A 21,951-nucleotide genomic window follows, 5' to 3' on the forward strand; every position below is an offset into this window, starting at 1 on the left:
AGAGCAAAAAGCACCTTAAACGTTATGCTCCCATAAATTATCATGTCCTTTATAGAACAATTACTCTTAACTGTTCCTAACCATTTGAAGAACAAATTAACTTTATACTTTGATATAATCGACATGACTTTCCGTAGAGCTCTTTCACAGGAAGTTAGCGCAAGGAGTCGACCTTTGCATACATTGCGATCACGTTATTACAAATCGGCCGCCTGCGAGACACATTCATTTTCCAGACGGCGCGCTAATTTCCTGCCTCGGTGGAAGCGATTCCGTGAGATAAGGCACATTGGTCAGGGCCGACACCGGCTGGTGTCTGAAACTGGAACACTCCTCTTCGAGTCTCTGCACCTGGAGGTGTTGTACGTTCATATTTTATTTATAACATGGGCGCGTTCCTTTTCATTAGTAACATTTTTCGTTTGTGTTGTTTTATATGGACGAAAGAACTGTTCGGTAATCGGTGATGCGCATACCTGTGTATATAATGGGGTCTATTGCATCATCAGTCGTTAATGATCTGTGACGTAATAGAGCATGGTTGTAGGCCAGCTGGCGAGACATCGTAAGGAACAAAACCGCAGAAATTACAGAAATGATATGCCCTCCGACTTTATTCTAAAAGGGTGTCTTTTCAAACATTTACTAATATTACACATTATATTGCCCATCTTACAAACGTTTTTTTCGGTTCTGCAACCTCCGCATGTAGCACCCAAATATTACGGTAATGCTAAATTTTTTATTATGCCCGAAAGTTGTTTCCATGTTCCTAGTCTCCGTTCTTTTTTTTTTAACATTTTTTAACATTACCAATAAATGTTGAAATAATGTTTCTACAAATATTTAAAAAGTATAAATTTAACATTTATGCCACATCAATGTAAAATTGTGTAAAATTGTAAAGTAACCGTGCTTGAGCATGTAGGCTAGCTCCTCGTGATGGTTGACAACTTTAACGCTTTGTAAAGACCTTTGAGGAGGACAACAGTTGAGTTCCGCAACGCAACCCAACATGCAATTCCCGCACTTGTCTCTGAAAAAGTACCAGAGTCAAGCTTTTATATCCATAACTGAGAGGCATCTATAAACAAAAATGAGATTGTGGTGCAGTTTGTGGGAGGCATCCTCTCAGAGATGTTTTTGCGAATATAATATGCGATGTTTTTGCAAATAGTATTTTAACAAGGAGGAATATATATTAGTACAAAATTTTTGTAGCGAGAGCTATATCGGCCACAGTCTCGCCATTTCGGCCTGTCCGTGCATGTCCGAAGAAGAAAAAGAAGACAAAAAGAAAAGAAGAGAAAGAAGGAGGAAGACAAGAAGAAGAAGAAGAAGAATTAAAAGAAGTAAAAAAAGAAGAGAACGAATATGAATAGTTCAAAAGCATCTTTACTGAAGAAGACGGGGAGCGGTGCTGGGACTCAGTGTTTGAATTGTATTTAATATGGTGTTCTATATTTATGGTTCAAATAATATTTTAACAAGGAGGAATATATATTAGTACAAAATTTTTGTAGCGAGAGCTATATCGGCCACAGTCTCGCCATTTCGGCCTGTCCGTGCATGTCCGAAGAAGAAAAAGAAGACAAAAAGAAAAGAAGAGAAAGAAGGAGGAAGACAAGAAGAAGAAGAAGTAGAATTAAAAGAAGTAAAAGAAGAAGAGAACGAATATGAAGACGAAGAAAGAAAAGGCAGAAGAAGAAGCAGAAGAGGAGGAGAAAGAAAACAGATAGCTCGGTACTGGGTAGAAGTGAAAGACAACAGCGAGTTGCTAGAGCAGAGATTTGTTTTAACGTTGTGACGGCGGTGTGCCCCGGTGTTTGACGTATTCATAACACTAGAATTCTTCTACACCCGAATGAGAATGGTACACGATGAGAGGCAAGGGGTGCTCGATTCCCCTAAGGCATAAATAAAGCGGTAACCATAGACTACTATGTGCAAAAGCCATGTCTTTACTTTCAAGCCAAACTTAAGCGTAGCCATGCAGATTGCTCTCGTGTAACCCCAGGTTTAACCACAAGCTGAACCACGGCTAATTTTTTTATATTAAAAAGAATGTCTAATGCAGCAAAAAGCATAATATAGCAGTACAATATTTATTAATTATTTATTCTTTTACAAATACTACAGCGCCCATTGGGCATTATCGTAGAGGGGTTAGTTGCAAACATAAAACAAACAGAAAAGCTGAAGTGAAAGCATACAATCAGTTCTAAAAAAATGGAAACACATTCAATTCCCAGCGCAAAAAACACACCCAACAAAAATTTGTGACTCAGTTTCACAATAAAGTACACTGCCTGTAATGTAAAAGAGATTCATATAATGTTCTCGATGGCAGGTGAAAAATTGGGCCCACATACGACCTCACCCGGAAGTAAATTCCAATCTGAAATTGAGCACGGAAAGAATGAAAACAACACATTTATGCGACTTTGATTTGGCCTGATATTTTTGTAATTGTCTCGTCTCTTAGACTGATAATGAGGTTATTTTAAATATGTGTTCCTGTCAATTCCTGTGTTACCATTGTTAATGTTGTTACCGGAAGATTTTCCTGCGTGCGGAGAGCAGTTTCCGACCTAGACTTTCCCTGATTTGAGAACCTCTAATTTTGTGGTCGTAGATAGCCGTGACGAATTTTGCAGCCCTTTTTTGAGTGCGCTCTAACTTATCTTCAAGGGTTTTTGTGAGGGGGTCCCACGCTACACACGAAGTATTCTAACACCGGCCTGATATTAGAGAGGTACAATGCTTCCTTCAGGGCTTTTGGTGCACACTTGAAATTTCTTTGAAAAAGATGTAAAAGGCGACATGCTTTAGCGCGTGTAGGTTGAATGTGATTTGTCCAGTTCAATGTCGCCGTTAATGTGACGCCCAGATATTTGACTTCATCGATACATTGTACTAAAGCATTATTTATAAAGTATGAGCTAGAGAACTTATTCTTCTTGGTCGTGAACTGCACATGAGAGTATTTTGCTACATTCAGGTCCATTTTCCATTTAACAGAACAGGAACAGATTTTTTTTAGATCAGACGGCAACACGCTCATATCTTCTGCACATGACACAGTGCTACACACAACTTAGTGATAATATTCGAAGCAAGGCCTTCAGGTAAACTATTGATATACACGAGAAACAGCAGCGGCCCTAGGACGGAGTCTTGTGGTACGCCTGACAAAACTTCAACCATTTGTGACGTCGCACCATTTAGGGCCAATTTTTGCTGCCTGTACATGTAATCTTCCACCCAGCCGTAAAGTGAGTCAGGAAGACCAATATATGAAAGTTTGTATAGAAGTAATTATGTGGGACTACGTCAAACGCCTTTCTGAAATCAATAAATATAGCATCTATCTGTGTATCATTGTTAAAACCATATGCAACGTCACGGATGAATTATACAAGTTGTGTGCTACAGGACCATCCCGAGCGAAATCCATGCTTGGTCGGGATGAAAAAACCGTGGCCATCAAAGTGCTTAATAAGTCCCGAATACACAACATGTTCCAACGTTCTACAACAAACAGATGTCAAAAATACCGGCCTATAATTGGTTATCAAATCAAGAGAGCCACCCTTGAAAATAGGAGTTACATTTGCCAATTTTGATTCACTAGGTGGTTGTTGAGAATGTAATGACTTTGTAAATAATTCAATCAAAAAAGGTGCAATACTTTGGGCGCACCACTTCAAGACGTGATTTGACATGCCATCTGGGCCGTGAGCAGAATGCGGGTTTAGATTGTTCAAAAGCGCCCTAACAACAGCTTCATTCACAGCAATGTACTCCATTTGAGATAATGGCTCATATATTTCAGGTAGTGGTGTATGACGGCATGTTGTGAGAACAGAATGAAAATATTCATTGAAGTAATCAGCCTATTCAATATCATCTGTTAACAATTTCCTTTCGTGCCTGATAGCAGGAACACCACCATTGTTTTTTTTTTTGTTACTTTTGACGTATCGCCATAATTCCTTTGGGATAGATCTTATTTTATCCTCTAGAGATGATAAGTATGTGTTTTCGTTTTTTTTTTTTTTTTGCACTTCTACTCCTGCTTCAAGTTTTTAGTTAGAGTTCTAAGCCTATCATAGAAGTTCTGGTTTGGTGTTTTCTTGAAAGCCTTGTATACCCCTGCTTTCTTTCTAATTGATAGCCACAGCTCCTTATTTTTATTAACTAGAATGCTGTTATATATCCCGCAACTATTTTGCCGATTTAGTTATTAAATTTTTTTTTCTACCCTTCTAACCTGATGTCATTTCCTTTTCAGTCACATATCTTCAGATCAATTTTTGATAATTTGCACCACAGGTTCATTCCCCCGACCGGTGTCTCTAAATCCGAGGGCTTCTGAAGGATGACTGCGCCAGCATCGACATCCAGATAGATACCATTACATTCCAGTATAAGGGGTTCAATTGTTTCTGCATATATAAAACACATTGCGCATGTGTCATTTTTCAATTCTTTATATAGCTGCGTGTTCTAAGGCACACAAATCTAGCTTACAAAAGTACAGCGCTGCCTATGGAACTTTTTCGAGTAGCGTACCTCTGTTGCGGCCGCCAGGTTACAATACGATGCTGACGAACGTGGGCTTGTCTTCTCGCTTGGGACGAAATAAGGCAGACCGGTACAATACAATGCGCACGTTTCCAGGGCCTAGAAGGTGCTAGTACTGCACGTAATTATTGCGCAGCAGCTCGCCTCGTCGAAGAAGGGCAGGATGTCGTTTCGTGGAAAACTGCGCGCCGCGAACTCTTCTTTCTATTTCATCCTGTCATCCCGGGTAAAATGGCGGCCGAGAAGGCTTCGCGCATGTCTAGTAGCTTTACTGGAAAACGATCTATCGAGTTAACAAAAGAAATTCTTTTCTGATCTGCGTTTTCCGATTTCTATATATTTCTGCACTCCGCTGTTTTTGCTCAAGTTTACCAAATTTTTACCTTGTATTTTTACCTGTGGTTTTAAACTCTTTGTTTCCCCATCCTCGTATCCTGCGTACTTGCTACCTTCATTTACACAAACTATTTCTGACGGGCATGCATTATTAATATTGAGCACATGGCATTTGAAATTAAAGAGGAGATTATGAGCCTTCGTGTACCATGTGGAGCACTGTGGCCGCCTTTCAAACTTGTAACCTTTATCCACATTTTTATCTTTTTATAGATGAGTCTTTGGGCAAACACACAAATAAAAAATATGTGCCTTTGATAAAAAACCTTACTATCGTTTAACATTTGCCCTATGTTTATACGTGTCGGTGCAGTTAGTTGTGCTGAAATTAACATCTTTAATGGGTGACAATAAATGAGCCAAGCTGCTCGCTGTATCAGCGGAATCAAGGCAGGAAATTAGCCCTGGGTGGGTGTAGCCATATAGTGTTGACAGCACGTGAGCAAGGCGATGGCCATGTTTTCAGTGGTTGTCGGCTCGCTCTAAATAGGCAGTAAAAAAAAAAAAAAAAAGGTATTGATCGTCAAGTTAAAATACACGTTGCAACGGAATGCGTGCCGAGGAATTTTCCTCTTTAAAAGATCATTTAAGGCAACCAGAACGTGACCTCCACTTGAAATATGCACCCTGGTTGACGCAGCTATCACTCGTCACCGTCTACTTAGTGCCGCAAAATTAATATTAATATATTTCTTCTACAGTCGTACGTTTAAAGCATATCCCTCGGAAACTTCAGGACACATCCGCTTTGTATTAGGTATGTTTCCATCTGTAAGCTCTAATGTAATCGTTATATGGCTACAATCGTAGTAAATATTCCCGGATGAGAAGATTATACCACACTGAAATTTTTCACTACGATCCCAGAACAAAAGCTAAGATGTCTTCCTATGCAGGTCCCAAGAAAGCCTCATAAATTTGTAACCATGCATTGCAAAACGATGCCTGTTCTCATGAGGTTCATTAGTTGGACGTTTGTAATTTTATTTCTTTGCTAATCACAATTTAGGTGGTAAGTATACAAATAAATGGCTCATTACTGATGCTTCGTGTATTTCGTTCGCTTGCCAATATATACGAAAATCATCGCTGCCCTTGGAGCACGTAGTATTACAACATGCATTCTCAAAGATGACTGTTGTAATGATAGTGGTTCCGAGAAAAAAAGATGCATCTTTGGTAGCTAAAATATTATCGAGTAAATATTTTATGCACGTAGCAGCCATATACTTATTAAAAAAAAGGTGTTTCGAATTGAAATGTGCGATGCAGCGCATACGTCATAAATCCAAACAATTATCTACCAGCCCTTGAAATATTTTGAGCTTGAGGAACGATTATCTCTTGCTGGACGTTAGGGCGTGGGCTGCGGAGCAAAGCCCCCCAAGACTCTAACGTGCGCGAGCTGTCGTACTCAGTCGGGATATGTTCATACCTTGTGGACCAAGATTGCTGCCTCGTTTCAAAATTTTCACTTTGACTGGTAGACTTCAGGATGGCATTTTCTGTATAGAGCACTGGGTTGGCAAAGCTCCCCGGCTGTAATTGTCTCCCCGTAACCACCTCTTATTAGGCGTTTTATCAGGCCGCAGATAAATTCGTCGATTTAGACTGTAGTGTAGTGTGACTTCTGGGTATGCGCGCATATCTTCCCTGCGGTTTATAGTTTCGGTATCTTGGGAGAGTCGAGGTGTCGACCGGTAAGTGAGACTTCGGGCGACCGAATGAGCCCTTTCATTTCGTCTCTGGTGAGCTGTTGCCCAAACGAGAAGAACAAGTTCTCTGGATCCTCCTTCCCTGTTTAATATACGGATGGCAATCTCCGATACCTTCCCGGATTCGTCATTTCTTACAGCGTTTTTGAGTCGCTAATGGCCACCTTGACACCAATTTGGCTGTATGCCAAGGCTATGAACATTTCCTCAGCCTCTCCCGTCTCGAAGCCACGAACTGTACCGCATCACACCAGGGGTTCCGTCTCCCTTAACCGCCACGGCCGGATATGCCATTTTGCTCTCGCATATGCAGCCTCTATATATAGGACTATGATAGGTATGGCAAACAGCCCTGCATGTACAAACTGTGTGTGCGACGATCCTATAGGCCACATTCATTGTGAGTGCCCCATACACAGTGAGGAAAGACAGTGTCTGTGCCGTACGCTGGAGCATCTGGACGCCCATTGACTAAAATTAGGATTTTAGGTCCCTGGGATCGGCGATCATCTGCGGTGAAGGCCTCCCAGGCACTGCTCCGCTTTATGAAAAGCACATGCCTACTCGAAAGACTATGAGTTTGCTGTTATGTTACGTGATATGACTGTGACGTGATGTGATGTGGCATGTCTGTGATGTGACTGTACTTTCAACCATTCCTCTATCACAACTTTTATATCCACTCACCCCCTTCCCCCAGTGCAGGGAGCAAACCGGTTTCTTTTACTGGTTAACCTCCCTGCCTTTCTTCCTCATCTTCCTCCTCCTCCTCCTCCTGTCGACCTGTAAACATCGCTTGTAATGCATATTCCCTTTATTTACATATCCATTCGTGAAAGGTAGGGTGCATAATTCGGGGCAGCAAAGGGATTTTAATATCTCTGATTTAACGCGGTATATATTTAAGCTAGTAGCCCAACATCTTTAAAATTTTTCTCCCAGTTTTAGATCCCAGCAGTTATTGATGCTGGAGGGTAAAGAGAGCTTCAGTCAATTACGCGAGGGTGTTCAAGGCACCTATAGTTTCATAACCCTATCGGAAACAAACTACGGAATATGTTTGTTGCCACAGTAGAGTTTCTGGGCAGATTTGTGACAGTGAACTTGTTGGAAGAACAGAAATTTCTGTAATAACGTTAGAGTTTTCTGTAACTACAGCAGAAAGTAGTTGCAGAACTACAGACGCATGTAAAATACAAAAGAAAAACTAGAGAACTACAGGAAAGTACTACACAACTACAAACAATTCTGACATTTGCGACAGAATTAAAGAATATTTTGTTGCATTTTTGACCCAGTTGTGGAATTTCTTTCCGATGGAAGTCTGTCAGCTGATGTGTTCGGGGGAAGTCCAAGCGTGACCTTGACACTTTTATCGATACTAATTTCAAGCTTGTTTCGTTTCATTCCGGTGAGTTTGATGTAGGGTACCACGTACACTACCTTACTCATTACAAGTGCCTGCACGAGTCTGAAGATGTTCGCCTCTATCAGCCCCTGATTTGCACTGGCTTCGAACCTAACAAACGTTTCATGATTCTTCCGGTTAGCCTGAATCAAAGTCTTGAAAAGTTCAGTTCCTCCAGTTTTAGCTCCTCAACAAGACTTCTAAAGGGACAGCGAGTTTCAAGCATTAAAACGACTTTGCGAATTACTAGGTCAATATTTTTTTTTTCTTTTTCGTAAAAATATAAATGTGGTTCTTCGCTACTACGACGACTTTTGTTCATGGCAAAATGTGCAATCACTGCTTAGAAACGCCGAGTAAAAAAGGGACTAGTACTTAACAAACCTTTATCCGAAATCTGGGCGTCACTGACAAGAACTTCGCTTTTATTCTTAGGAAGCAGATGACAGTGCAGCATTTCGAGACCGCCGCATGTAAATATCCTGGATGTCGTCGGAGTTTGCATTGAGAGATAATGCCTATATTGTTTTTTTACAGCTCATATTATCTCGGCTTTTAACGCATGATTTTTTAAAATAGTTTTCGGCATTTTATCAATGGATGCAAACATTTACTAGCCTTCTGCGTATTTTCAATGAAACGTTCGGTATAACAGGCCTAATTCATGTTTTCTCCAGGAGCAATCCCCTATTCATAAGAACGCGCCACTATCCGCCGCTTTTACGAGTCTGTTTCAATGGTAATTGAGCTACGAGGGTTATGCTGGGAGGAGGGCAGCGAGAAAGAAAAAGCTGTCTTGTTTCACTGTCGAAACAAAGAAAGGAATTCCGGGCAAGGCCTTGGCGGAAACACAAAGATACATTTCAGCGCCGTTCCCCCAGGACAATCGGTGTGCGAACCTGAACTTGAACGAGTGCCCGAGGAGCCTTCTCGTATATCGGGCGCTACGCGTTCCACTTTGGGCACCATTTTTGTATGGTTGTTCCGCGTATGTCTTACGCAATTACAGGAGATAAAAATAAAATAAAATACCAAAACGCAGCTTTTCTTACGCGGCAGCTGTCATAAGATAGCAGTCTCCGTTGCCATGTCTTTGCCCTGCAGCGCGGTGTGGGTGCCTCGGGCTGCGGACCATTGGAGTCAGTCTGTTTACCCCAAGTTGTACCTCTATTACTTGGTCGTTTTGGGCGCGGTTGTTTTTGGCCTATATAGGTTTTTGTCTTAAGCGCCGCGAGCTTGCGAAACTCACGCGTAATGCTATCAATTGGCGCGTGCACTTGACAATGGCAGCTGCTCGCGTCGGCTTCCTTATCGGACCTTAGTGAACGATGAAAGGTGATGTGGGATCTGACCATCCGAGTCGTCTGTTTTCTTTTTTAACGGGGACAACGCAGACAAGAGCGAAAGTTTACGGGCCACTCATGGCATAGAAAAATTCAATTTTATAGGAATCAGCAAGTCATTTTAGTGGGCTAGTTGGTGTGTCCTTATTTCAGGAGTTAGTGTGGTGAATTATGCGCATTAGGTCCTCACAGAGCGTCATTTATTTCATCTTCCTCATCTTTGAACCAAATTTTTGAACCAAATTTTTGAACCAAATGAACCAAATTGGGGAATATTTAAAATGCGGCATTAATTATTGGGCCTTGAAGATTGCAGTAGAACATCCTTACGTGTGAAAGGACAAATATGTTTTGCTTGGTGAGGTCAATGAAACGGATGCGAAATATACCGGGCTTTGCATATTTCGGGGCCGGGTTTTAAAAAATTCCTATGCGAAATCTACTGCCCCATTCGAGCTGAAATAACGTTCAAAAAGTAGCAAAATATGGTCTGCATTATTTGATAAGTGATTCAACATCGGTACTTGCCTAGATTTTCCGGAATCGACGAGAAACTGCTCTGAGCGGCGTGCACAATTTTCGCAGAAGAGAGTCGAGAAGCTGCTTTGACATGTTGCGGTTGCCTCGCCTCTCGACAGATAGCGCAACATGTCAAAGTAGCTTCTCGACTCGCTTCTGCGAAAATTGGGCACGCCGCCGAGGGCAGTTTTTCGTCGATTCCGGAAAATATAGGCAAGTACCGATGTTGAATAACTTATGAAATAACGTACACCATATTTTGCTACTTTGTGAAAGTTATTTTAGCTCGAATAGGGCTGTAGATTTTACATTGGAATCATTTAATATCCGGCCCCCAAATATTCAAAACCCTGTACAAGGTCTCCTACCTGCAGCACTTACCATGGAGGGCTTAAAGTAGTGTTATCGCAAATGAAAAGGCAAGATGGTGCTGGATAGGAATTTCACTTACCAAAAGGTAAAAATAAATTATTAAATGCAGAAATCAAGAACCCCCGTGCTGTCAGGATAGGGTAGGATCGTGAACTCTATACCATCTATCAAGATGACATGGAGATAGTCTTTATTGACTAAGTATTCTTCCAGAAGCTGTGTGCTCGATAAGCCTGAACAGCAGGAGAGGTGCCATACCAGCCTATAGTGATGAGGCACCTGTCATCTAGATATGGCTCTGCACCACCTGACTGTTTTCAAGGTATCAACCATGCAGTCAGGTGAGACGATAGGCATTTGGTGGCACCATCGTCGCCCACGCGGATTCCTGGAATTCTGCCGCCTAAACTTTTTTCTAAATACGCTTAGTGTAGATTCTGGTTTTCCCGCAATTACTATACAGTATCAAGCCAATGGTAACTCTTTTGACAAGAACTAAAGACGAAGAGTATACGAAATAAAATTCTGCTTCTGCCTTATATTAAGATTTTGATCACGTTCTCTCCAAGCTAACTTTATTTTGTGATAAGCGGGGTGCAGTTGATTTCCCTCCTCAGAGTTGACTAGCCCAATTGAGAATTCGGGTTTTCTAACCAGCACTTGGCGCTTAACCCGATATGTTTTCATTACACCACAGGTTCATATGTCCACTAGCGCCTGATGGCTTTATCACCTTACCGAAATTTGTTAGCGGGAGCCCTCGCCACCACTGCAGTACGTACGGCTAGTTGGTGCTAAACTATCATTTTCGAAGCTCTCCAATTTGCTGTGAAAACAAAACACGAGCAGATATGAGGACCGTTCCAACTTTTCATTTTTCTTGCTCTTTTCATTTTGTACTCTGTTTAATAAATAAAACTTTCAACACAACTTGGCTATGTTTTAGCAGCCTCTAGGAATAACTGAGTTATTTAATGCTATTCCATGGAAAAAAGCGTGCGGCTGATAGGACACTATACGTTATAGTGCAAAGTCGACACAACGAGGTGTAGTTTTACTCCCCCAATTTCTTGTACAAAATGTTACTGGATTATAATGTAGCATTCGTTGACGACAAAGAAGCGCAGAAGTATGAGAGGAAGAAGTGTGCTAACCTCGAGCCTGAACTCTGACGCTGTTCGTAGAACCTTTGCCACGCCTTGGACCTCGGACGCAACTGTAAGGGTCGCTGTTTACGCGACCCCTCACTTCTTCAGCACCAGAAAGCTGGTTGGTTTGTGGGGTTTAACGTCCCAAAGCGACTCAGGCTATGAGAGACGCCGTAGTGGAGGACTCGAGAACATTCGACCACCAGGGGTTCTTTAACGTGCACTGACATCGCACAGCACACGGGCGCCTTGCTTTTCGCCTCCATCGAAAAACGCCCGCCAAGGCCGGGATTCGATCTCGCATCCTAGGGCACAGTAGTCGAGCGCCATAACCTGCTTCAGAATGCCTTCCGGTCTGCAATAAGCCATGATACAGTGTAGCATAGTTCGCAAAAACTTCTTCCTAAGCTTGAAAACATTGGTATTATAAGCCGTGGTGACATAATTTTGACGTTGTGTTTCAAAACCAATACTGGTTATTGCTGAAGCCACTGGAACACTTAACGAAACAATAAAAAAATGGTTATTTGTGCACAGCTCCAGAAAACATGATCGTCAATTAGACAAATCTTAAGAGGCCTCTGAAACGGTTTTAAAGGGCTATCAAATGCATATATCATACGCTCAACGCAGTTACGGATGCCCATGCGACCACCAAGCTCACAAAAGTGAGACAGCAGTGTACAAATAATCCTTAAACGTTTCCCATTCAGGTTCATCGTCGGGACAGCAGGCGCCATTCTATTGTACCAATGCCGCCTTCGAAGATCGTGAGGAAATCAAGACGGCAGTGGGGCTGGGCTCTCAGTGGCTTTTATAAACCTCTGAAATATCGGCAAGGTAAGGAAAAGGCGAGGTAATTGACCCTGCGGTACACGGCAACGCTTTTAACATTCCTTGTTGGTTTCTATTGTCGCCTATGACGGTGCATCCAGCAGGGGAAAAACTGGCTGTTTAGCTGACAATTTCTTGGAAGAAGGGCGGTTCCAGTCCGATCTATATTGTTATCTCACCAAGAGATGTGAATGACCATAACGAGGACACGCGAAGGGAATTTTAATTGGCGATATTTCTGTTGGTACATATGCGGAGTCGACCTTTTTGGAGTTCAATATCTGTGTTTTGACTTTGTATTGATGCCAAGGAATTTCTTGGCCCATGAGTGCTGTGGACAGCAATTTCGGGCAGGATCAGTGGAGATGATCTGTGGACAGACCTGTCACCACTTACTGTCAATCGAAAAATACATTGTTGCCACTTTGGTTTTGAATCCGTGCCAGAACGAATAGAGCAGGCTCGAAAGCGCTAAAAATGCTCTAAAGCGCTAAAACAAAGTCGGCATAATGCATTTCCAGCTCCCTAATAATACTACCCCGGAAGAAAGCTAACCTCGGCGTTTTCTTTGGGGTGCACATCCGCTCCCTTGCAGTCAACAAATGGCGTCTTTGCGCGGTTTTCCTTTTATCAACGCTTTCCTTGGAGATGTGCCTACGCACCGTGTACCAGCACTGTATTGTAACAAAAGCCAATAATGAAGCAAAAGGGGGGGGGGGGGGGGGGGTATCGTTCCTTGGTGCCATCTGAGAAACTGAAACGTCATTTACAGTCCATAGTACAGTTTAAGGACCTCGACACTTGGGAGGCCCTAGGCTCTAACCCTCATGTTCCGTATCGGATGTCTTTACTTTTTTAAAGGTTTTCCTACTCCATTCCGTAGCTTTTTCCTTGGTGATTCAACTCCGCTTGGACAGTATTTTATTGGCAAGCAGGTCAAGAGTGGATTTAAGTTATCACATATTTGAAGGAATAATTTGCTGTCAATCTTATACCACATGAGAAGACTACGACTTGAACAAAAGTTCCCTTCAGAGCTACAGAAGTGAAAATATAAATGAAAGCAGGATAATTCCTTCCAGAAAACCAATAACTCCGTTGTCTGTCTACGTGTAATATTAGTCTTTTCTTTCGAAGTGACAAAAATTGACAAGTAGAAAGACCTGACATAATCGATAGTCTTTTGTCAAAGCGATCTGCTAAAGATATTCTTCCTGTTGTCGCTCCGGTATTTGAGGGCCTTCATGTCAAATACATAGTCGCTAAACTTTACGCACTTATTGATCCGGCGCCGGTCCCGTATGAAATGCAATACCTCATAAATTATAATGCGAGATCTTTAACTATCTTCGCCTCTACTTGTGTACTACATGTAAAGATATGGTGCCACTTAGAAGAAGAAAGTGCTACGTCAGCATGACTGGCATAAACAAAAGGCTGCTCTGGGAAGCTCTGCTTGGAGGTAAAAAGTGAAATACGTATTCCCTGAAATTTCAGACACGACGATTTGTTTTTTCAGAAAACTTTCGTGAATTTCTCATACCCCTAAATTGAACGCTAACAATAAATATATCCGCGTAATCTTTCTGCGGACGTTTATAATTTGTAATGTATGTCAGTGCACGACCCCAGGTGGTCGAAATTTCCGGAGTCCTCCACTACGGCGTATCCCATAGCCGGAGTCGCTTTGGGACGTTAAACCCCGAAACCAAACCAAACCAAAACACACCCTATTTGTTTCTATCGCAGTTTTGCTTTCTAAGCGGAGGTTCAGGAGAAACCTTTAAAGCACGAATTCGCTATGTATTGGTAGGGTACACATAATTTGCTTATAACGGTACCTTGAAATATTCTATAGTTAGATCACAATTAAATGCAAAGTCCATAAAATCAGGACTTGTCCACCGATTTCCCTTGAGTGTGTTTTCGAAACATCTGTCCATGGTGAAGGATTGGAAGAGCAAAAGAAAGGATAGTAGAAAGATTCCTGCGTTGACCGAAAGCAGCTGGTATGGCTGAAATTTAAATCAAGGCGGGATTGCAAAAACATCCAGATGCAGTATGTACACTTAATTGAGAACACCGCCTACATTGCTTTCATCAGCCGCTCGTAAAGAGTTACGCGAACCATGCCAAATGCACCGTGCATGCTTCAGCACATATCAGTATACCGTGCGTTGGTTTCAGCCTCTAAGGCGGCTGAAGATAGCACCTTGCCCTCTGAACAACATTTGGATATATTTCGTGTATAAAATTCGTGCAGGAAGCGCTGTGTCATGTCTTCATTATGTCTGTTTTCTCTGTATTCCTGCGCTAATCTCCCGAGAAATTTGTGTATGTCTGTACGCTTCAAGGTCGGTATGACCCCTCTAAGGCAACAACAAAAGTATTACAAGAAACATGTTTGCTTAAGCCTTTACCCAAACAGTCTTCGCAGAAAACTTTAAATTCTGAAATATAGAGCCTGACAGGACATGCTTTTTGATGAGCTGGATTTCTTCAAGAAAATAAGATTTAGTGCTATCTGGCAACTTCCGTTCTTGAACTCTGGGAAAGTGAATATTAGAATAATGTTTATTGGGCATCAACGGGATATTTCTTCGTGGATTGTGACCCGCGTGCTCTTATCATCTTGCACTAAGACTGAAAAAAAAAAAAGAAAAGATATGATACAGGTGTCACAAAGGTCCAGTTGAGTGCAATATAGGAGGTATTAAGTACGATTAATGAGAATAGTTTAGAAAAAAAAAAGTGCGAAATGCACTGTGAACGACAAGCAGGGAAACACAGCTTAAAGCAAGCATAGGAGCGGTGATCTCACAGGAATATAAGTGTACACTGAAATATAAGTAGAGTTTAAAAAAAAAATATGGACTTGCAGAATGTAATTGGGAACACAATGGAGAACAACAGTCGAAGTCGTTTATTTTAATATCAGTTACTTCGTTCCGTCCTTTACTTGAAGACAGGAAAAAATAAATTTGGTTCTACGGTCGTATTTAATATATAGAACTATCTTTAATGCACTCTCATTTTTAAGAGGGATGAAGGTGCTGGTGAGGTGTTAGGAAAAGCAATAGGTTACACTGACGCAGTCAGCTGCAGAAGAAAGACAGAAGGTATATGTTTCTGCGTAGTGTAGGCTATAAAACAGTCATTGAGCAATCCCGACAGGCTCTGGTGACGTGAGTATTGCCTAGTGATGGATCTGGGGCCATTGTTGTGGTCTGACTCAAGACAGGCTAGCCGCAGAGTTCGCGAGGGAGGAGTACGGGTCATTTGGACACACAGTAGTCAACATGATACAGCAAATGATTTAGTACAGGTGCAATATCAAGCGCGATATATTATTGAGGAAAGTGAGTTCTAAAAACTAGAAGAGCTTAATTAACTATAGAGGGCAGAATTACGAAATATTTATTGTATTCCCATTTTCTTAACGCTGCTATTCATTGCAATAGCAGCGTGTCCATCTATCTACCTTTTCTCTCGCAGCAAGTTTTTTTGTTCTTTGAAAGGGTCTGATGAATCAGTTCGTTCTCTCGCGCCTCATTCGTATACTTCTTGTCTTTGCCAGAGTTGTAGGTATCAAAGTTCAAGTGACCGGGTGAAAGTAATCGAGACAACTCATCGATCATCAAGCCCCACGTCGCATTCCTTCTCCAATACGAAGCAGGCCGTGCCTTGTAGCCCGCCGATAACGGATCGCGTCTCCCAGTTCCGGCGGACACTTCCAGTAACTCATTCGGTCGCGTTAGTAGCAGACCACACCCTTCGCGAATGCGCAACTGTTAATCCCTTTTTCTTTCTCCTGTAAACTAGGTCAAGGCTGTTAAATGCACTGACATGAACAGGGGCGGGTTCTGTGTGTTAACGCGACGACAATTTCCCGTTTCTTTCATTTGTGTTTTGCAGCGCATTAGAGTGCTAACATGCCCGGCAATATCTTTTCCCACGCTCACCTCTTTTCATTGCGCTTGGCGTGGAGACCTGCTCGCAATTAAAGATAACTCCAGTCGCACAGTCTCAGTTCCTTCTCAGGTACACTTGGAATTCTCTCGGTACTGCATTTGCATAGGCGTATTTTCTTTCGAAACCTTTACACGCTAAGGCGGCTATCTTGCAGCGCTTTTGACAACAGAGAAGAAAGACATGTGAAAGAATGCATTGCAATTTTTTACCTTATAGCTTGCCCTACTGGCTGCACAACATTCAATTCGCACATTTCCAGAACTGAAAGAAGAAGATTGAAAAGAAATTCGTTAACACGCCGACCATTACCTATAGGTAACAGGCTAGTTGAATAGTTGAACTCTATATTGCTTGTACAATTAAAAATATTCGGGAATAAAAATTAGAGAGGTGTTCAATTTTTAAGTCTGTGCTAAATCACTCACAGTTATATTTTGAATGCCCACTTATTCTGGACAAATTCTGGGGAGTGTTCTTTAACGTGATTGTTATTCCCTTTTTGTATAGGTGTACCATGCGATCTACCCTCAGCAGACTTATTTTTTGCTACAAAAACCGCACCCTAATGGCTTCTATGGCTGTCCTAATTACCACTTGTGAGCACACTAAAAAGTTCAGAAGAAAGTTTACTGTGCATCGGTAGCTTAGACAATTTCTGCAGTATAAAGTATCTTACACTAACCACTGTTTTCTCAATATTATTTTCAAAACCATAACCCATTGTGTTTCTACCGCAGTTTTAATTACTCGTTGTGACCGCTTCAAGACCTTCGCCAATTATCGGAAGCTTCCTATCAGTGCCAACGCCGGAAAAAAGGTTTAGAAGCGAATTGTTGCAACATATGTGAAACCTAGACCATTTCCGCCAATATGTGCAGTATCTTAAAATACTCCGCAATTGTCTCAATGCTAAAATGTACCTAAGAAAGCTGAACTCAGGTACACGCCGAGCATGTCTGTTTTAAATACTTAAAATGCAATACCACAAGCACAGAAATTCGAAGCCAGCAAATAGTTGCATCTCATTATTTACTAAACTGATTCTGGCGGTTCGAACGTACACGTGCATTGCCGGCAGCAAAGCAACTCGGGCGAGGGAAGATTCACCATAGGCGTAATTGCATTTCAGTGCTGACCTCCTTCCATTCTGCCTGAAGAAGTTTATCCAGCGACGAATAAAGGCGACTTTGCGGCTCAAGCAGCAAAAACAAAAGGTAATTTCATTTTGGAAAGGCCACCCCAGTTCTCTTTCAACTGCCATGAAGCATTTTACATGCAATGCATAACACAACAGCAGATCCGCCATGTCGGCCAAGTGACTTATTGGTTGTGCCACTATGGACGAGGTTACTATTTTGATCTCAGCTAAACCGGCTGCACTGGGTGCAGGTAAATATATAATTACTGCAGGTCTGACAATCAGTCGCCCCTTAAAAAAAAAAAAAAAAAACTCTTGAGGGCGATATTCTTTCACTGATCAACACTACGCCGATGTTTATAGCTGCATCGCTTTGGTGAATAGAAATTCTCGTGCCATTTTGTTTTGTGTTAATATAGGGTACCTATATTCGATACGACCTTGGTGTAGAATGCAATCAGATTTACCAAATATTTTGTTTGCCATATCGCGTAACTATTACGCGCCGTGGTGGCGTAATGGTTATGGCGTTCGACTGCTGTTCCCAAGGATTCAGGAGCGAATCTCGGCAGGGCCAACCCCTTTTCAATAACGGCGAAACGAAGCTGGTCGTGTGCTGTGCGATGCCAGTGAACGTTAATGAATCTCAAGGGTAGAAATTTCCGGAGCCCTCTACTACGGTGTCCCTCGCAGCTTGATCCGTTTTGGGACGTTAAACACCATAATCTTAACCAAATGACACATTTCTTACTGAAAAACCCTCTCATGACTTCCCAATGTAGCAGCGATCATGATGCTGGTTTTGCCAATATGAGGCACACAAATAATTCAATATTTGTTTCCGAGAAATGAATTTTTCAGCTATTTTATTGAGAAAGCGCTTCGTCACTATAATAGAGCTTCATGTTCCTTCAACATTTGATTCAGTTTAACCTATTTATCAGCTACCGCGTGTCGTCAATTGCAAATGTAGACCATATGCAACCTGCTCAAAAATGTATCAAAACGAAGAGCCAATACAAGTTAAATACAAAAACGTTCACAGCAAAAGCAGTCTCGATCGAGAGTGCTGTAAAAAAAACCATCATGGCTGTCGTTCTGTTTACGTTCCTGATTCAAATTGCAGCTTCCCCAGCGAATATCAAATCACTGCTTTTGTGAAGTAGGCCTAGTAGAGGTGCTAGGCGGCAATAATAGGCCACGGCGACGACATCGAGCGACACACAGTCAAGGAACATCGCCTCATGCAGTTAGCGTTTTAATGCAGATATGAAAAGACTCATAACGGAATATTTTTTAAGCCACAAATAATTAGGGTGCCAAAACGTTTTTAACTTCGCGGTAAGAAAATTCCATTTAAAAGCTGTTATCATATATTTCAAAAAAATTATCGTTATTTTTGAACAAGAAACCCGACTTGACCGTTAGACTCGTTTAATCAACCCAAACTTCTTAGTCTAGGCGTTCGCCCTGAGCAGCAACAACGACTTGAAGATAAAATAAACATATCTTTTATTGCCAGTCTGAGTGCTTATAGGTCCCAATATATTGTCCCAAAGTTATCATGCCTAATATAAGGTTATAACTCGATTAGAGTCTGAAAGAGTTGCTTTTGAAATCTGGGTATGTATTGCGGTACGTTATATACAGACATTTTAGAATAATGTTGTTCAGTCCAAACCTTGTGGCGATACCTGGCGGTGACAATTCTCACCTTATGCTCTCAGCTCGTTGCGCGCAAATGCCGCGGCATGGCAGCACCTCTCGTTCTAGATGTTGTGCCGTATGTTCAATGTATTTCTTTCATTTCGCGACACCCTCGCTTTGAAGGCGAGCCCGCGCGCTTTCCCTTTGCCGGCTTGGACGATGCGTATCGCACCGGCGGGAAATCGACTGACCCCGATTCGACCCGCCCTAATCGCACTCGTAAAAAGGAATGCCGGAAGACATGAAGTCAAAAAGAAAACTTGTTTATGAGGAAGGCGCAAAGGCCAAAAAACACTGGCACGCACGTACGCCAAACGCCAACGATATCCCCCACGCCCTCTTGTCGCCTTGGTCTTGTTTGGCTCTGTTTGAAAACGGCGAAGGAGCTACGTCTTCGAGACCGCGCCACGGAGAGCACTTCCTTTCTCCGAAACGTCAGGTTACGAGAAAAGCTGGAGACTGTACTCCCGCTGTTGCTGTGTCTGAGACGGTGAATATTAAATGCAGGTATTCTGCTTTGCACAGCCTACAAACGCAGCTCTAAGCACGACCTAAACAATATAGTACGTACTGTAAAACTGGGTTACTAATTAAGAAGGATGGTAACTACGGCTGCACGTAAAGGGTTACAGACAAAACGATATGGATATTTCGAAAAGATGGTTTGGGTACCACCTAAGCTTTAGAGCAATGTTTCTTCTTCCGATATGGTCAAGCGACATTGTTCTTGCTCTTGTTAATTTTTCAGTTTAAGAAACTTTACAAAATAACATTGGGAGAACATTGCCAAGTCATGCCTACATAAACATTTGAACATAAACATATACTTTCTTAAAATAGTAAGGCTAATTGCAAGAGCGTGAATGACTGTTAAATGTGAAGGAACCGAACTCAACCAGCCTGCCGTAGGCTAGCACTGGAGCTGACGATTGACTTCTACAACACATCACAATGAATGGAGGCAACACACCCGCGGTCAAAAGAATACCTTGGCGACAAACTTCTGTGGTCATTATTGCACGTTGTCCCATAGGCAATAAAGGTTGGTGCGTAATTCTCAATTAGGCGAAGTTTACAAAACAGCATTAGGGTGGTGTATGGAACGTATCAGAAGCATTATCTATGAGGTATGTTGCAAAGTACTGTTTAATAAATAACACGTTTACTGTTTCTGATGTTTACAATCCTGGATAAAACAATTTTTTTTTTGGAAAGAGTACCTCTGGCAGATGGTAATTTGCAGGTGACGCGGCAAAGGCACTAAATGATGGGAGGTTTCTGTGATGTCACCTGTCAAAGTTAATTGCCGTGTGTGCGACATCAGACATCAGCGGTGACGTCCAACGTGGCAGCTGTCAGGACTGGGATACGCCGCTCAAACCGACGTTAACAGGAGGCGAGAGGCGAGCAACAATGCCATCTATAGCCAGCAACTACAATGACAAACTGCACGAAGAGCGTTAGCAAGAGCTGGCAGACAAAGCAGCCTATCTTCAGCAAATCTGAAGAACTTTTATTTCTACCGGGGTAAATCAAGTTGAACTATATTTAAACAAAGCTATACCAAACTATACAAAGATTTAGCTCTAAAACTCATTTTAATAGCGTGAAAACCTTACTATTTTTTGCCACTTTAGTTATCACAGTAACATTTCCTCCAGCATAAGAAAAACGTTTGCTTTCAATGTGAGTCGAATGAATTAGTACTACGTGCAACATTTTGCATTATTTTTAGCAATAAATTAAGTTTGCTATAATTGAAATTAATATGATTGCAGAGACCATTTATTGTGGGATGCTTCCTAGATTGGGCACAATACAACTTGGCTGTTGTCGAACGTTTTCCGCGTTCTAGCTAGGCAAATCAATTTCTCAGTTCTTTGGGTTCTAAGTAAGCAGAAGACGAAAAAGGAATTTCTGCTGCAAATTGTTTTCAAAAGACAACGACGATCAATTCAGTATATTCTTGATTTAAATTGAATTTCTGATCATTTACTGCGGCGGGGCCATAAATGTGGAGTAGTGATTCATGAAGTTCGTAACACTTTCGACGTCATGAAAAAAAAATCACAAGAGTTCAACGCTGCTGAACCAAATATTGAGCGAAAGCATTAGCTGTGGTTGACCGAGCGTTCTTCTTTTTTTCTTCTTCTTCAGCCCACATATAAAGCCCCGCTTTAACCAAGCCGTAAGAACGTGCTTAGTGGTCTATAGGGGTAAAGTGAATTCCAGGGTCCTAGCAGGCTGATTTTGACATAACCGTCCCATGTGAAGCGAGAGGGCTCCAACCGCGCCACGCCGACCGCTTGAGTTGGGAGCCCATCACTTTTGTGTCACGTGGGGCATGACGTCACATCCTCACGTGGGTAAGACGTGGCTACCGCCACGCTTAGCCAACCGCTTGAGTTGAGATCCCAGCTCTCACCTTAGTGTCACGTGGGGTGTGACGTCACAGCGTCACATGGATAAGGCGTACATGGCTACCGCCGCGCTACGCTGAAGGCTCGAAACCTAGCGTAGTATTGCTTTTGCAATAAAAAGTAATCTGTTTGAATTCAGTGGGCCGAAGATTTTACTGTGAATTTCATCATTTTCTTAATCTTGGTTTATTTTGCTGCAACAGGAATGACCACAGGCAGATAGAGAACCGAAAAGCTTATTTTTGCATACAGTATAAAATTCCATAAAGTTTTCTTCAATGCATCGCGAAATTGACCATTTCAAGATTCACTAACGACTCTCCGGGTGAAAATGGGTAAAACCACAGGCAGTTGTGAGGAATCATCCCTGAACGCACGGTCACAAACATATC

At 42.0% G+C, this 21,951-nt stretch overlaps 1 protein-coding gene across 2 annotated transcripts in view; it reads left to right on the plus strand.

Annotated features, from left to right (window-relative positions):
* Window positions 1-200: 200 nt before the first annotated feature.
* The window catches only part of LOC146189126 (uncharacterized), a 51,187-nt gene continuing 29,436 nt past the window's right edge, over window positions 201-21,951 (plus strand). For both annotated transcript variants that reach the window (XM_084603219.1, XM_084603217.1), the window contains exons 1-2: window positions 201-362; window positions 12,202-12,328. The gene's annotated coding sequence lies outside the window, so the exon portion shown is untranslated. The remainder of the gene's footprint in view (window positions 363-12,201; window positions 12,329-21,951) is intronic.

This window comes from Amblyomma maculatum, chromosome 5 (assembly GCF_055883805.1).
Source record: "Amblyomma maculatum isolate TAMU_Amacu chromosome 5, ASM5588380v1, whole genome shotgun sequence".
Lineage (NCBI taxonomy): Eukaryota > Metazoa > Arthropoda > Arachnida > Ixodida > Ixodidae > Amblyomma > Amblyomma maculatum.